Source organism: Carcharodon carcharias, chromosome 11 (genome assembly GCF_017639515.1).
Source record: "Carcharodon carcharias isolate sCarCar2 chromosome 11, sCarCar2.pri, whole genome shotgun sequence".
Lineage (NCBI taxonomy): Eukaryota > Metazoa > Chordata > Chondrichthyes > Lamniformes > Lamnidae > Carcharodon > Carcharodon carcharias.
In genome coordinates this window covers 154,334,297-154,351,720 of record NC_054477.1, presented here as the reverse complement: position 1 = coordinate 154,351,720, position 17,424 = coordinate 154,334,297, and positions in this window count along the sequence as shown.

Here is a 17,424-nt window from a genome sequence, read left to right as displayed (position 1 = left end):
GACCACCACTTCCACCGCCTCCCAAGCCAGATTAGTGAGATGCTGCCCATTCTGTGGCCAGAGCTGGTGAAGGTAACTTTTGCACTTGCTGACACATCTCACTAAGCTCTCTATTTCTCCATCCATTCCAGGCCACCATAGTTAGCTGCGTGCTATGGTCTTCATTCGGGAAATACCTGGATGTGCACTACGTAGTTCAGATAACAATGGCTTTCATTCTTTTGGAAGAATGGTCACTCAGGTTTCCCACAATAAAGTACCATCCAAAAGATCACCCTCCACCATTTCAGCCAACTCCAGCATGATGCCACCACCAAATACATCTTCCCTTCACCCCCACTGTTGGCATTCCATAGGGACCATTCCCTCTGGGATACTCTGACCCACTCCTCCATCACCCCCAACACCTCAACCACCTCCCATGGAACCTTCCCATGTAACCGCAGAAGGTGTAACACTTGCCCCTTTACTTCCCCCCGCCCTCCTCACCGTCCAAGGGCCCAAACACTCCTTTCAAATGAAGCAGTGCTTCATTAGCACGCCCCTCAATTTGGTCCACTGCATTCATTGTTCCCAATACGGTCTCCTCTACTTCGGAGAGACCAAACGCAGACTGGGTGACTGCTTTGAGGAACACCTTCAGTCTGTCCGCAAGTATCACCCAGGCCTTCCTGTCGCTTGCCATTTCAATACACCATCCAGCTCTCATGTCCACATGTCAGTCCTTGGCCCGCTGCAATGTTCCAGCGAAGCCTAACGCAAACTGGAGGAACAGCACCTCATCTTCCGATTAGGCACTTTACAGCCTTCCGGACTTAACATTGAGTTCAACAACTGCAGACCATGAACTCTCTCCTCCAACCCCACCCCCATTTTTTCCTCTGTTTTTCTATATTAATTTTTATTTTTTAAATGTTTATTAATTTTTTCCACTTATTTTCTTTTTTTTTTTAAATGTATTTCCATTTTCATTCATTGTTTTATCCCCAGCTTTTAGCCTATTTTTGATCTTTTTTCCCACCACCTGTCCCCTCCCCCTTCCCCCCCAGCCCCTCCCCCCACCCCCCCCACCCCCCACCCCACCACCCCCACTAGGGCCATCTGTCACTTTCCAGAGTGCTTACCCTGGACCGGCCATTATCACATTTTGCTTTCTTGATGGCACCATTTGCCCCTCATTTAGCCAGTACCACCACCATTAACAACTCTTTGACCTTTTATTCATGACATCTTTTGCCACCTCTCCTTTGTCTCCACCTATCACTGGCCTTCTACCCAGCTTCACCTGTCCCACCCTCCTTGATCAGTATATATCTCACCACATCTCTACCTCCTTTTAGATCTGTAGAAGAGTCATACGAACTCGAAACGTTATTTCTGTCTCTCTCTCCACAGATGCTGTCAAACCTGATGAGGTTTTCCAGCATTTTTTTTTTTTTGTTTTTGTTTCAGATTCCCAGCATCCACAGTATTTTGCCTTTAAGATGCCATCCTGGCTGGTTATCGCCTTTTTCTATGAAAATAAGGTTTCATTTTGTCAGATTCCTGTTCTTGTGACCAACCGTGAAGAACTTGTTCTCACACTTTGGTTAAGATTGGGTTTTGACTTGTCCAATCTCTGATCTGTCTAGCACATACCGGTGATGAATCCAAGAAGTTCAGTAATAAAGCCAGTTCTTGAGGAACTGGAACAGCCTCATCATTTTCTTTCAAAGGCGAACAGCTAAGTGCATCAGCATTTGCAATCTAATTTCCAGGCCAATCCAATTTAATTTCTTTCAACCAGTTTCATCCAAGGAGGTTTGGCCCCTCACTCGCTACCACCATCAAGGGTAAGTTTACTGATTGACTTCCATACACTGCAGTAACCCTGCTTAGGTCTTTGATTTTGATGTCTTCTCCTGTGTAAGTTTTCAATTTGGCATCTGTTCCATCCAAATTCAATTTACATTCTCCATGATTCAGCTATTTGAAGGTATGCTCACCTATAACCATAATGGAAATTCTAGTGCCTGCCTCCATTCTGATAGGCCTATCATTCACCCTCACTGTTACCTAGATAGGTTCTGTTCTTCCTACCTTTAAATTATACAACAAATAAATATCGGAATATGTTACTTCACACTCTTCTACATTTTGGATCTCTCTGTTTTTTTTTCTTTTGATTGGAAATCTGCCTGATTCTATCCTTGCAATGTCTCATGAGGTGTCTGTTTTGATGACAGTAAAAATATTCAATTTTTTAAAATTTCCGTTTATTAAAAGGTTGTCTGCTTCCACCTCTATTACCATTACTCAATGTTTTAGCAGCTAGGCCACTTCTTTTTATTTGTCTGAAAGTGGTGGCTGCTTCCCGCTTCTCATCAGAGCTGCGCATTTTCGTGCCCATTTTGGCTGGGGCTCCCCACCCAACATGGAGGACCATTTATCGCTCGCTGTAAAGCTTTCAAGCTCCTTGCTGTGCTTTCCATGGTCAGTGCTATTTCAAGCGCCTTCTGAAAATCCAAATTTGTTTCAGACAGTAATCTCTTCTGAATCGTACCTTCATTTATACCGCACACCAAACGATCTCTAAGATATCATTTATAGATGTACCAAACTCGCAAAATTCTGTTAACAGTTTCAGACGTGCCACATAACAAGCAGCTGTCTCCCCTGGGGTTCTATTTCTTGAATTAAAGTTGAACTGTTGTCTTGTTACCGAGTGCTTGGGCTGGTAATGACTCTTCACAAGGTTCACTAAGTCATCAGAACTTTTCGAATCTGGGGCACTGGGCACCACCAAACTTTAAATCAACCCATAGGTCTTACTTCCACACGTGGACAAGAGTATCGCTCGCCTTTTCTCCTCCCCAATAATGTCACTAGCTTCAATAAAGAACGCAAGATGTTCAAAATAATGAGACCAAATGTCCGCTGTTGAGTCAGAAGAATCAAATCTTCAAAACTACGGCATGCTTCAAGGGGACTGCTTCAACGATTAGGTTAGAAATTCTACTTATAACTATTGTGTGAGGTATGGCCCGATTTCGGTTCACTTGATTTCCTTCCTTGCTTTTCCTTGCTTTTTCCTCACTGTCAGTTTGTTGGATCCTGGTCCTTAGTTTAGCTGAACTAATAGATCCTCATTGCACATTTGTTTCAGGATGACTGAGTTGGTACCATAGACACAGTAGATCAGCAGACAGTTCTTATGTAGAACAAATTCTATTTATTTACAAAGAAACTCAGCAGTTACACTTGTGTGATTACAACTCCACAATCTACCTTTAGGCTACTCCTACTGCCGATGAAGGTAGCCCATGCTACTCTGCTATTGGACACTAAGATCATGTGATCTTCCATTATAAAATTCTCCCTAAAGGTATATTACACATCATATTACCACAGCCAGCAAAAAACATAACATTGTTTCTTCCTGGATAAAAAAAATGTCCCTAACTCCCCTGTATCCTCAATGTATGCCAACCATGAGATGTGCCAGTAATAATGATGATGCACACATGAGTAAAATGAAGCTAAGGTAATGTGAAATATTTACAAGTGAAATTTAAATTTGAAAAACACCCATGCCACCTTTCTCTCTCAGTAAGACTTATGTAAATGGAAATGGAATTGGGCAGGAAAGTTGTGGCTATGATGCAGAGAGTCCCTGTTTGATCAGGAGGCTCTTCTATAGCCCACCCACACCTGCTGCATTGTCAGCTGGTGGCGGATTTCACCACTGAAAAGCTTCCCCTGCCATGTGATCACATGTGTCTCCCGTGTGTACCGCTGGCACTTTATATTTTAATTGTAATCGTCTGGAAACCAGCAAAAAGCAAGAGGGCGGAAGTGGCGCATACTTCCTGTTCCACCATTGGAAATAGCACATATAGGTTAAAACTCCCACCAAAGTATCCAAGTGCCTGCTTTTCTATAGTCAATTTGAATCATTCATATCTGCACCTTCTCCTTCGGAATTTTTATTTTCCCTTCTTGCTTTTAAGTATCGCCTCGATAATTTTGTCTTTATTATTTGTGGAACGTGGGCAGCATTGGGAAAGCCAGCATTTGTTGCAGAGATAAAAACAAAAAAACTGCAGATGCTGGAAATCCAAAACAAAAACAGAATTACCTGGAAAAACTCAGCAGGTCTGGCAGCATCGGTGGAGAAGAAAAGAGTTGACGTTTCGAGTCCTCATGACCCTTCGAAGGGTCATGAGGACTCGAAACGTCAACTCTTTTCTTCTCCACCGATGCTGCCAGACCTGCTGAGTTTTTCCAGGTAATTCTGTTTTTGATTTGTTGCAGAGTTGCCTCTGTCTATAAGACTCTGTAATATTGGGAATAAGGATTCCTCTTTGAACTAGCTGTAGCAAAATTGCAAATGTTTATAAAGAACATTGATGTTCCCACAGCTAATCAACATCACCAAAGTTTATTGCAGTGTCATTCACGGCTCAATTGATAACATCCTCCCCATTCAGTTGGAAGATTGTGGGTTCAAGTCCCACTCCAGAGCCTTGCACAAAATCAAGGTTGATGCTATTGCAGTATTGACAGAGTGCTAAATTATAAGAGCAGTCAATTTTTGGGTCTGATGTTAAAACAGGGTGCTGTTTGCTCTCCCAGGTGGATGTAAAAGATCCCAAGAGGAACAGAAGATTTATCCTACAATAAAAATCTCTGAAATAGATTATCTGCTTGTTATCTATTGCTGGTTTGGGGAGCTTAATGCATTCAAATTGCCTGTCATGTTTCTAACATTGCAACAGTGAAAACGGTCTTCATTAGCTGTAAGGTATTTTGGAATGTCTGAAGTCATGAAAGGAACTATGTAAATTCAAGCCTTTCTTTGAGTGTGCAGAAAAATCTCCCTTCATTGAGCTAAATTTAGTGTGCTAGTAATCAAACATCACAAAGTACTGTATATAATAAAAATCAGTTTGTTACTGAGATTTTGAAGTGTGTAATTCCCCGCTGTACCTGGCAAACAATTGCTGGAACCTGCGGCAACATATCATTTCCACCATTCCTGCAGAGTTTCTAACAGTCTTCCATCAAAGTTACAGTGTGAGATTAAGAGAATTCCTCACCTCACTCTACCTCCATTAGATTCTGGATTCTCCTGTTTGCACAGGTTGATGATGACAGTCAATCCAATTTCACCCAAATAATCGTGTGTTTCAAGACATCTGAGAGAGAAATTGAACTTCTTTCTCCTCCGCCCGTCTGTCTGTAGGCAAAGGTTTTTTTTTAAAAAATTATTCTGAAAGTAGGCTGTGTCATGTTTCCCCCAACCCTCAGTGTGTGTGATCCAATTTAATAATAAGTTGCAGCAAACTTGTGTTATGGTTGACTCTCAAAAGGTTTGTTTATTTACATTCAAACTTTGCAGGGAAGGGACGGGGGGCAGTGTGCACACTGCCTCCAAGACACACTCACACAAACATATATATATATAGTAAGGGGGGATAGAAAAGAGGAAGATTTACAACTATGGGTAACAACAGTAAAAGAACCACAGAGGTGAATATTAGTTCACTTGATTCCTAGAGTCCAAGAAGTAAAAGTCCAGAGGCTGTTTGCTTCATGGCGGAGTTCAGCCCAAATGAATTTTTGGTTGGAGAGAACAACACGAAAATCCTTGAAATGAATGATGCTTAGAACGCTTGGCATGCAATGTTCAGAGACATTTAAAACGAAGTAAGCTTTGAGGAGTTGGTCGATGGTGGTCGGCTGCTTGGTCAGCCAAGAGATCTGCTGGAGTTCTTTCCCGTTGGTGTTAAAGCAGCAGTCTGAGCTGTGTGGTTTAGAAATATAATATTAAAATGTTCCAAAAGCATGGGGTCATACGACATAGCCCTTTAATGAGTTAATTGCAACTTTGTAAGCAGTTTTTGCACTCCTGTCCAAAATCCATTGCTTCCCTTAGTAGCGAAATGGTGGCTGTTAACACTTCTTCAGGCAGTATGAGTTTTGATGTCTCTGCCTTTATCATCATCCCAGCTGGGGGACTCAGTTCATCTGTCAGTGGTCTACTTTTGTGACTATAATGTAGCCTTACAATGGGATGTGAGATTCCAGAAGGATGACAGTGGAACTAATTTGTGCTTGTAATCGCTGTTGGTAGCTTTCAGAACAAAGGGCCACTCTTTTGAAACACGTGACCTGTAGCAGCCATTTTCTTGTTCCAGGGAAGTCCATATAAAAATAGCATAAAAAAATTTGATACATACAGTTTTGATTTTTTTCATGTCTTATTGATATAACACTCATTTTCATATAACTATTGATAAAGTAAGAAACTGCATTTATAAAGTGCCTTTCATGACCTTGGGACACCCCAAAAAAAATTTACAGCTTATTAAGTACTTTTGAAGTGTCGCCACTGTTGTAATGTAGGAAATAAAGCAGCCAATTTGCACATAGCAAGACCCCATAAACAGCAATGCGATAATGACAATCTTTTTTAGTGATGTCGGTTATGGGATAAATATTGGCAAAGATCCCGGGGGAATGCTTTACAGTTTAAAATAGCATCATGAGATATTTTCCATCCACCTGAGGGGGTAGACAGGATCCCAGTTTAATGCCTCATCCAAAAGACGGCACCTCCAAAATTGAAGCTCTCCCTCAGCACTGTACTGGGAATGTCAGCCTAAAAGAATTGTTACACTGATTACCTTCAGCTATCAAAAATATTGCAAATATGTGATCAATTCTCTATCAATTACAGTGATCTTATGTATAAATATAACATTACACAAATATAATATATATATGAGTTTGAAATACATATTGACTGCTGTATGGGTTACAGTAATAAGTCATTAATAGAAAAGTAGAAAGGTGATCTTGTCACATATAGATTTCTGGATAATTTTGAGCAAGAATATGGATATAATTAGGAATCAAGATAACATCTTAGACCATAAAAGCACAACTCAATTGATGCCTGGATTTTCTCCAAAAGCTGATTAAAGTACAACCTAATTCTCATTCACTGCCATTTATAACTTTCAAATCTATTTACAATTATCTTAACAATATAAAATCAACATTGATGTTGGTTAACAGAAGAGCTGAAAGGAAACTGATCATAGATCCAAGGAACATTGTGAGGCCAGCTGCAGAATAAAAGTATCACATGCTTCACAAAGGAAGTATTGTGTTTGTCTGAAGTGAATGTATATCGATGAAAATGTGTGAGGTAATGTGACATGCAAGATTGTTTTCCTTTTGGCATGTGGAAAGTATTTGCTTTGTGGTTCAACGTTTTAGTGACATCAGCGAGTTAGCAAATGCAGAGATCTTCTGAGAAGTAGAGTCTGTCTGAATGCTTATGAGGTCATGGGCCAAATTCTCCTGTCAAAATAATGCGGAGGCTAACGGTACTCACTGCTGTTTATGCATGGATCGTACAGCAGCTTCAAGTATGGGACAGGTGTGTGGTTAAATGCCCAGAAGTTGCTGTCTGAGTTCGTCTTTCCATCATAGACTTTGCAAAAATAACACCCTCGCTGTCTATCTCACTATTAACACGCGTCCAACTGTGTCAAGTTGCTCTATGTTGCCTCAGATATTTAGGGCTGAATCTTACCTATGTCGGGCGGGCTGGGTGGGAGCGGGCGTGAAGCCGATCACTGCCCACAATTGGCTGCGCGCTGCCATTTTATGTGGGCACACCAATGAGCCCAGCGTAATACACATTCGGTCGCGCTCAGTGCTACCTCTGCAGGCGGGGGGAGGAGACAAAGCTGGGGCCTGTGATCCTTCGCACGCATGCGGGTGCAAGAGTGCAGCAATCTCCCTGGGGCACGGAGCTGCCTCGGGGAGGTTAAGCACATAATAAAACTTTTTTATAAACAAAGTGAAAAATTACTTAGACATGTCCCCGCATGTGACAATGTGACATGAGCTGGGACAAGTTTGTCACTTTAGCAAAAATTATTTATTTATTTTATTAAACCTTCAGGAAAGCTCATCCTGCCCGTGGATGAGGTTTCCTGAAAAACGCAAAGGCCGCTTGGGTTCTTCACCTGCCCGCCAACCTTAAGGTTTGATGGCAGCGTTGTCAACAACTTTAATTGCTTTTTTATTGGCCCTAACAGGCCATTGGGAGTTCGGCGGGCACGCAGCTGCCTCTTGGTGTGCGCCCTCCGAACCAAATATCAAAATGACACACGATGACATTGGGACGTAAGCCCAATGTCATTGAGCATCATTTTACGCATCAGTGTGTCAGGCCTGCCCCAGCACACTGACGGCAATATTCTTCCCTTAGGATACATGCTGCAGGCACAAGCACCCCATAATAACATGATAAAGACTGCTAATCATCCCATCTGACACCATAAAGTTAGCTATTGTGAGTGTGGACTCCTAGTCCTTCGGGTTGTGAACTGTTTTGCAGGATTTTAAAAATGCCTAACTTTAATTTTCACATTTTTTCTGTTTTTTTATTCATTTCTGGAATGTGTGCTGGGCCAGCATTTATTTCCCATCCCCAATTGTACTCGAGAAGGTGGGGGTGAGCTGCCTTCTTGAACCGCTGTAGTCCCTGTGGTGTAGGTACACCCACAGTGCTGTTAGGGAGGGAGTTCCAGGATTTAGACCCAGCAACGGTGAAGGAACGGCAATATTTTTCCAAGTCAGGACGGTGAGTGACTTGGGGGGGAGCTTCTGGTGTTCCCATGTATCTGTTGTCCTTCTAGATGGTAACGGTTTTGGGTTTGGAAGGTGCTGTCAAAGAAGCCTTGGTGAGTTCCTGCAGTGCAATTTTTCCTTTGTCTTTTTTCTCCCTCTCTCTCTCTCTTAATCTAATCCTTTTTTCCCTCTCAGCTTCTCTTTCTGTACCTCGTTTGACATTGAATTCACACCCTTTAATCCACCCTCATTCTCAGTCCTTCCTGTATTTATTTCTCAATTCTTTAGTCTCATTGGTTAAGAAGATGACCAGTTGTTTGCCCTGTTTCCCTTGCTGAACTGTTATCAGGCCACACTTTCTGACCCTCGGTGGAAAAAAGTTGTTGAGCTAAAAGTGTGTAGGGACAAGTTCAACGAATAGCAGATGCCCTGCTACAGCTAACTCTGTCCCATTGCAGAGACACTGTGAGGTCCAAGCCATTTTGTCACCAAGCTTGCTGCTGAAATAGGGTGCATCAAAGCTATCCTACGAGGTAATGTCTACCCCGATCAGACCATTGCTCACTGTGTATCATTTATACACACAAATGTGCCTAAGGCCACCACTTTTGGACTGAAAAATGCCTGATCTACCTCAAAATTACCCAGGAAGGATAAAATATCTCAGAAATTTGAGCAACAGCTGAAGCTAGCTGTATCATGCTGCTACTGTGCAATAGCAACACAAGTGGTGTTTTCCACTAACAGGAGGCTACCATTAATCCAAAAAGATGTACTGCCGACCAAACAAAGGAGTACTGTGATGTATGAATTTCAATGTCAGTGCAATGCCAGGTACTCGGTCATACGTCCCAATGACTGGTGGATCGTGCCAAACAGGACATCCCTTTGGCTGTTCACAATATGCACGGTACTGACGGTACTCAATCAGCCCATGTTTCCAAAACTCAGAACATAATGTCTAACTTTAAATGCAATTCCATTATTGGGCTAAGGATTACACTAAGAACAAATTTAAGATTATCAGTCAGGCTTGCAATGTAGCTCACTTATGCTTGCTAGAAGCTACACATATCCATACACAGGGAGCTGTCTTTTGCATGGAAAAAAAATATGTTCAGACATTGCACTTTTTTTGAATAAACAAAATCATGGGGCAACCGCACCCTGCTGCATTTGTCATGGCAACTACTCAACCAATCAGGGTTGCCTTGCCAGCCAATCAGCAAACCTTTTCTCACGCAGTATAAATTGCTATTCCCATTGAAATTTGAGATTCTTGCATCTGTCCTGATGGGCACAAGATGAAAAGCTTCACTAGCATTTTTTTTTCAGCAAGCCTGTGGGGATCTTAAATTAACAATGCATCTATTACCAGACAAGTGTAAATTCGCTTGTTATTTTTTACTGAGGCTTTAATTTTTAGAATAATAAGTGGTTTAATATTTCCTGCTAAAATAGCAGACAATAGATTCACACAAAATGTATTAAATGTCACTTATGCCAGTATTAAATATGAGATTCATAGGTTTTTTCTAGACAAATATATAAAGGGACATGGAGCCAAGGCAGGTGGATGGAGTTGCTGTACACATTATCCATGTTCTCACTGAATGGAGCAACAGGCTCAGAGGCTGAGTGGCCCATTCTTCTTCCTATATTCCTATGCTCCTATTTGCACAGTGTGACTTGAAGACCAAAGAGTGTTTCAGAGAAAGATTCCGCGAAGAATATAAAGAGGAACAAGCCAAGGTGATGAACGGAAGTGGAGCTTTCTGTATGACTTCAAGAGCAAAGTTCAGAGGAAGAGCAGAAAGGCTTGAAACTCCTGGTCACATGCTAGTGAACAACTGACTCTCAGGGACAAACACATGGAATTTAAAATCTTATTTTTAATACTTTTTCTATGTTGCGGCTTAGGGCAGTATCCTGAAGATTTTTTTTTACGTTATTGTTGTTAAGTACATTATTGTTAGGAGACATGCCTTTGAGGCAAGGAAGACTGATCCTCTTGGCAGGGTTATTGAACAGTCAGTGCTTTTAGAATTTGTGGAAGTCTCACGAGTATATTGTGTGCAGCAATTAGTGGTAGGCCGGGTGACAGAATAAATCAGTTATGTTTGGAATCCTAAATACCTTGCCTTTCTTGTGACAGATCATTTGGCTTGTCGAAGCAGCTGTTACTTTCATGGCTGTGGGGGAACATTTTTACAACTAGATTTTTATAATATCCTAGCGGGAAGATACATTTTGTTTTGAAAGTTATTCTCTGATGTGTACGATGAATTGAATTAAGAAATATCATGTCTAAAACTGAAGGCTTAGAGTATTACATACGGTTTTAAAATTGAGAAACCAATGCGATTGGGTCAAATCTATTGAGCAGAAAAAAAACCACATTGAATAATGTTAAAGAAAAAGCAAGATAAATGAGTACATGGTAAATAGGTGGCATAGAGCCTAGATTTTAAAAGCTGACAAGCTACCCAATGAAATAGTGAACGTGGCAAGTATTCTGAGCCTGAACAATCTGTCCTTAGCAAAGTCCTGAGCTTTGCCTGTCCTTTTACCTCTGTGCTTCTCACTATCCAAGGTCGCAAACATGCCTCCCAGCTGAAACAATGATTTATTTGCACTTCTTTCTATTTGGTACACTGCTAGCAATGCAGTCTCCTTTACACTTGGGGAGGCCAAATGCAAACTGGGTACACATTTTGTGCAACACCTCTATTCATTCCGCAAACATGATGCTGAACTTCCAGATGCCTGTCATCTTAATTCTCCACCTTGTCCCCACACTGACTTATCTGTCCTGAGCCTGTTGAAATGTTTCAAGAGGCTCAATGCAAACTTGAGGAACAATATGTCATCTTTCAATTGGGCACTTTACAGTCTTCTGGACTCAACATTGAGTTTAACGTTTTTAGATCAGAACCCCTGCCTTCAATATGTTTTGTTTCTCTTTGCTGGTTTGTTTTTTTCTCTCTCTTGCTTCTCGACTTTTTCCTTTACATTCAGACAATAACCAATCCAGATCCCATCGTTTACAACTCCTCTAATCAATTCTTTTGTTCCTTTACTTGTCCCATTCCCACTTGCACCATGAAACCATTTGCTATGTAATCGCTCCTGTTCTCCACCATATCACAGACATTCCCTTTTGTTTTTTCTTCCCACCTTCCCTGCTTTCACCTACTCAAAAACTATTATACTTCTAACTTTTCCCAGTTCTGATTAAAAGCCATAGAACTTAAGTATTAATTCTGTTTCTCTCTCTACAGATGCTGCCTGACCTGCAGAGAGTTTCTACCAGGTATTTATATTTTGTGGCAGGCACTTGCACTCTTTGAAGCCCTAGGCGAGAATAAATTAGAGCGGTAGGCTGTGCAATGTCTTGGTTTCCAGGCAGAATGGGTGCAGTGCAGAAGAAGATCATGTAGGATAGTTTATTTACAGTTGGGAACAAGAAAAGAGGCAAATTTAGAGGAGTAACCATTGTTGCAATCCTGTTAGGGACTGTTAACATTTAAAGAATAAATCCGAACACCCATCAATTAACTGAGAGAGCTAACAAACTTTCTTGTATATCAAAAAGAATTACACAAAGTAAGCATTATTAACTTAACACCATAGTTTATAAAGACCTATACTGTACATTCAGTTCTAATTTTGATTTGCCCCCAAAGAATTCCCTTATCTTACAAAACCTTGAAGGTTCTTTCACTTTTTCTCTGGGACCAAACCAAAAGTATATCATTGCTCTCTGGAATTCACTCTGATTTCTCTTGTGTTCCAGCTATTCACGAAGATACAAGATTTCAAGGGGGTCTTTCTATTACCTTTTGGCTAAGCGACCCTCCACCTTTCCTTTAAAATCTCATGATTCTGGATTCCACAGTTTCAGCACGGGTCACCCTGCGACTCCTGCACAGTGTCTTAAAAGATCAGAAAATACCTTTGGTCTCCAATAGCCAGCTGCTATGTTTTCAAACTGCAGACAAACTGATTACTTCCAGAACTCCAACTGCAGCAAGGCGAGCTGCTTTTCACTAAGGATCACTGTAGATTTCTTCCTTTAACGACCAGCTAAAATAATCTTCCAGTCGCTTTTCCCATTTCCAACTTTGTCCTATACCGAACACCAGCTCCCACTCACAGACTGGGTTATGGATGACAGATCCAGCATTTACTCCATTTCAGGTGTAGGTCTGGCTTTACCTCTCAGCTTCCAAGGAGCTACAAGCTACACAAGACCCAAAGCTGACACAGTCTCTTAGCTGTTAACCAGTCTTGCCTGCTGGCTATGCACTGACTGAATTCACAAAGTTAAACTCAAAAAGACGAAGAATATCACGCAGCTCACCCATTTCCATGGCAATGTAACACACGTGGTCTGTTCCCGGGCGGAATTGCAAATTTAACTACCTTTTAATTCCAAAGCTTTCCTTAACTCTGGGAAGGCATATGAAGAACATATTTCTAATAAAGACAGGACAATAACTTCCCAGATTCACTGGCACCACTACCAAGCTAAGAGCAAGCTTCCTGCTATATGTGATCTTAGCTCTCTAGTTGTTAGCCTCAGGCAGAGCAAAATCCAAGCAGTGCAACGTGTCCTCAAGGCTAAGCATTAAAGTGCAGAAGAGTAAAAGTGAAGAGGCTATTCCCCCTTTTTTTAGGGAACTAGCTGTCGTAAATCAGGTAAGTTTAGAGGTCCAATGAAATTTAAAGGTCCTTGACAGGCCAGGGAGAAGGTAGGTGTCTAAGGTAAGTGGATAGGATTGGGGGGAGGCCGGGAGGGGGGTCCGATGTGGACCGGGGGTCGGTCAGGGGGGATCAAAGGTCAGAGGAGGGGTTTGAAAAACTGGGTGGAGGGGGATCAGAGCTCAGAGGGTTGGGGGAGGGAGTCGGGGCCTTGGGGATGAGGGGGTTTGGGCCTCAAGGGGAGAGTGGTTTTGGGTCTCGGGGAGGGGGTGCGCAGGTGAATGCCAGGCTACATGGGGTTGGCAGGCCTTGTTGGGGGGGTGGTGGTTGGGCCTTGCAGGGGAGGGTGGCCTCACTGAGGGGAGGTTTGGGCCTCGGGTGGGGAAGGGTGTCAGGCCTCAGGGAGGGGGCGAGTGCCGGGCCTCGGGGGCAGAGGTTGCTGCGGGTCAGTTTGGGTCAAGCCCGGAGGCTGGGTTGAGGGGAGGGGTGTTAAGCCTCAGGGGGTGTCAGGTCGGGTAGGGCCAGGGGTGTGGGGGTGGGGGGTTCCATGGGTGGGGGAGTCAGGTAATGGGAAGAGTCCCGTGGGTGGAATAGTCGGGTAGTGGGGGGAAGCCTGTGGGTGGGGAATCGGCGATGGGGGGTTGGGGGGGGGGGAGGTGGGGGGGTGGAGTGTCACATGGGAGGAGGGAGTCAGGGCATGGGGGGCCCCCCTAGGATGTTGGGGCGGTGGGGGTATCCCATAGGGGATGGGTAGTCAGGAAAATGGAGTGAGGGGGGAGTCCTGTTGGTGGGATAGTTGGGGGATAGGGAAGACCTCTGGGGGGGGTGTTAGGGTATCACATGGGGGAAGTAGTTGCAGTGGCAGGGAAGGGGAGAGACCCCTGAGGGGTGGTTGGATGGAGGTTTGGGACCCCTATGGTCGTGGTAGTTGGGTAATCAGGTGAGTCTTGTGTGTGGGTTCGCTGAGGGGTGGCGGGGAGACCTCTGGAAGTTTGGGGTTTGGGGGTGTCCTGTGGGGGAGTGTAGTTGGCTGTTGGGGGGAGTCCCATGGGGGTTCGGCCTGGGCCTGTACATTAGTCATCCAGAAGTTAGATGTGGTTTTAATTCTTCTAAATTTTTCTGAGTAACTATTTTTTAACCCAGTCAGAATCACCCGGAGTTTGCAATTTAAGCCACATTTTCGATGGTTCCCAGTGCTGGGCAGTTCCCCAGGGGAAGTTTACACTTCTGGGCACTTGCTGTGCAAACCTTACCTGTGAACTACTGCTCCTTCCAATCCAACGCTGGGGAGCTCGGAAGTCACGGCCCAATGTTAAGTGATATGTATGTCAACTATAGGAAAGTGAGAATGGACAAAACACGAGAAACAGAAAAATGGACCTCAGATCACTAATCTCAATCTAAAGATTAGAAAAATAATTGCATATATATAAACACAAGTCCCAAATTCCTCATTTTGCAATGATAACTGAGTAGCAAGGTTGTAAATGTTAATTTTGAATAACATTATGTTTAAGGCAAAGTGCTTTCATTCCGAAACTTGGTAAATTAAAGAAAACCATTCAAAGTGGTCTAAAAATGCCAGGTATGCTTCAAGTATTCTTGCTTTTTTTTTTCTGTTCAGTTGAGACCTTTTGGTTTCCAAACTGAGCACGGAGCTATTCAGATGAAGTCAATTCTAAGATCTATTAGTTTGTGCATCCATAGGGAATAAAAGAAATTGGAGCCATACTGTTGCTGTCCAGTGCTGTATGATCCAGGGTGTGTTAGTAAGAAGGACAGGGTGAGGTGACGTGCACTCACACAATGCAAGATAACACGACTCAAGCTTTTACCACGAAAATCTGCTCCAAAACCTGTCTCCTGTTGTATGCTGTGGATTTGCCTGCCTCAATTTGTATTGGTTATCTGCACAGGCTTGTAGGCGCTGTGCAGTTTTGGCCTCCCTCGGGAACAATCCATATTGCATGCAGCATTTTGAGTGTCTCCTGCAAAAATAAGAGCTTTTTGTTTCAAGCAATTTGCTAACTTGATTACATGTCATAGCACACTGCGTTGAAAGTATTCCTTCTCCTTTAATCGCTCCAACTACCTTGCATAAAAGATTGCTTTGAAAACTTATAGCAGTGTAAGCAGTGCAAAGTAACATTGATTTTGGCACATCTCAGTCATTTGCAACATAGTTAATAGGATCTGCAGAGAGAAGCCTCACTATGAACTGGCACTAATCCAGCTTGCTTTTTTCTAGTCTTGGAATGAAATGCTTAATGCAATTGACTGAAGAGCTGTCACAAGTGAGAAAATAATTTCTACTAATGCCTGCTAATTGACATGATTAGTGAGAAGTCTTTGGTTCCTACTGCAGTCAGAAAGTTAAATTGACTGTTGTGGTGGCAGAAAAGCACACAAGGCAATTGTGAAATGCATTTTAAAAATAGTTTATGGAAAGTAAATCAAAGCCCAAGGGCTAATTAAAGAAATAATTCAGCATCGCTGGCAAAGGCTCTTGGTGTTCTAATGGCCTTTGTTGCAGAGTGAGGATGCCAGCTTGTAGCTGTCATTCAACAGAGCTTGGCAAGGGTGGCATTAATTGGAAGCACAATTGCTTTGGTGGCAATCGGCAGATAAGCCGAGGGAAGGTTATTTTCGACTTCCTTTCTGCTTCACTTGCCAGCCAAATCAAAGTCAGCCCTGGTAGAAAATCTTCTAGGTTAGATGAGGGTGTGGACTATTTGCTTGGACTGGAAGAGGTAACAGTGGGGGATAATTTTAACCCCCAAAACTGAATGATTTGGGATCGGGTGAGATGTAAATACTTTTCTTTTTTGAAATCCCAACCCCAAGTCACCTCCTGCCGGCCCACTCATGGTTTAGCGGAAGCGGGTTGCGAACGATCAGCAAATCTGCTCCCAGAGAGTGGGTTGTCCATTTGAATATTATAACAAGGCACTTAATCTGTGTTTCTGGATTAATCCTGACTGGCCAAGTATTCTGGGCCTCTAGAAACCTAACAGCACAAGGAAAATATTGGGTAAAATATAAAGATCTTGTAGCACTGCTTGTGGGCCAGCAAGAGCAGGAGTGCTTCCTCCCAGCATTCCAAGCTTCCCTGCCATCGAACCTGCACCAACCCATCCAAAGTCCCCAGTAACCCACACTCCACCATCCATTCACTCCCTTCTGGACTGGAGTTCACACCTACTCCTACCAATCCTGCGATTGGAGATCTTCCCCACTGGGATTGGGAATTAGATCCCCCTATCTCCCCCAAGATTCGGACTCCTGCCTCCATGCTACCGCTAAAGCAGCAGCAGGCTTCTTACCTGCTCTTGTGGCTATGCCTCTTCTAGAATGTTCCCTGCATGACAGGGAGCTAAACCTTCAATCAGGCTGGCTCCCAGGAATGAAAGCTGTCGAAATAAATAATCACAAAACCCCATAGCATGCCAGGAAACCCAGATTCAAAACTCCTCCCTACCACATATGCAACCCACCCCTGCCAACAGTGGGGCCAATGTGTCTGAAAAGGGTGAGAAGTAAAGAAAGAAATATAAATGTAACATTGAGGTATTTGTAATAAACAGCAGGATCAACTTTACACTTTCATCCAAGAGCAGAGCTCACAGTGATGTGTGATGATCAATGTATTTTTGGGGGAAAAACCTATATTTAAGTGGTCCCTTTTAAGAATTAGGATCTGAGTTCTAGATTTAAAAAAAAGAAACTAGCTTCCAGTAAATGATCATGCAATCATGTTGCCTGGAAGATGAACAATAGAATAGCGAGGTCAACAAGAAGATAAATTGTAGGGGTGAGTAGATCATCAGGGTGGTTTCCGGTTCAAGCAGCTTAGCTGAGAGTTTAGAACAAGCTGAAGTGAAGGAAACATCCCTGCCAGCAGAATTTGATTGAAATTCTGGGTTTGGCTGAAAGAGTTAAAACTCTTATTAAGTGAAGGACCTTACCAGCAGTGAGTTGAATTTTTGGTATAGCCAAGGAGAGAAAGAAACAGAGTTTTAAGTTCAAAACTCCATGGTCAAAGAAGATGGGAACCAGGAGAGTTCTGACCTGAGATTCCTACATGTAAGC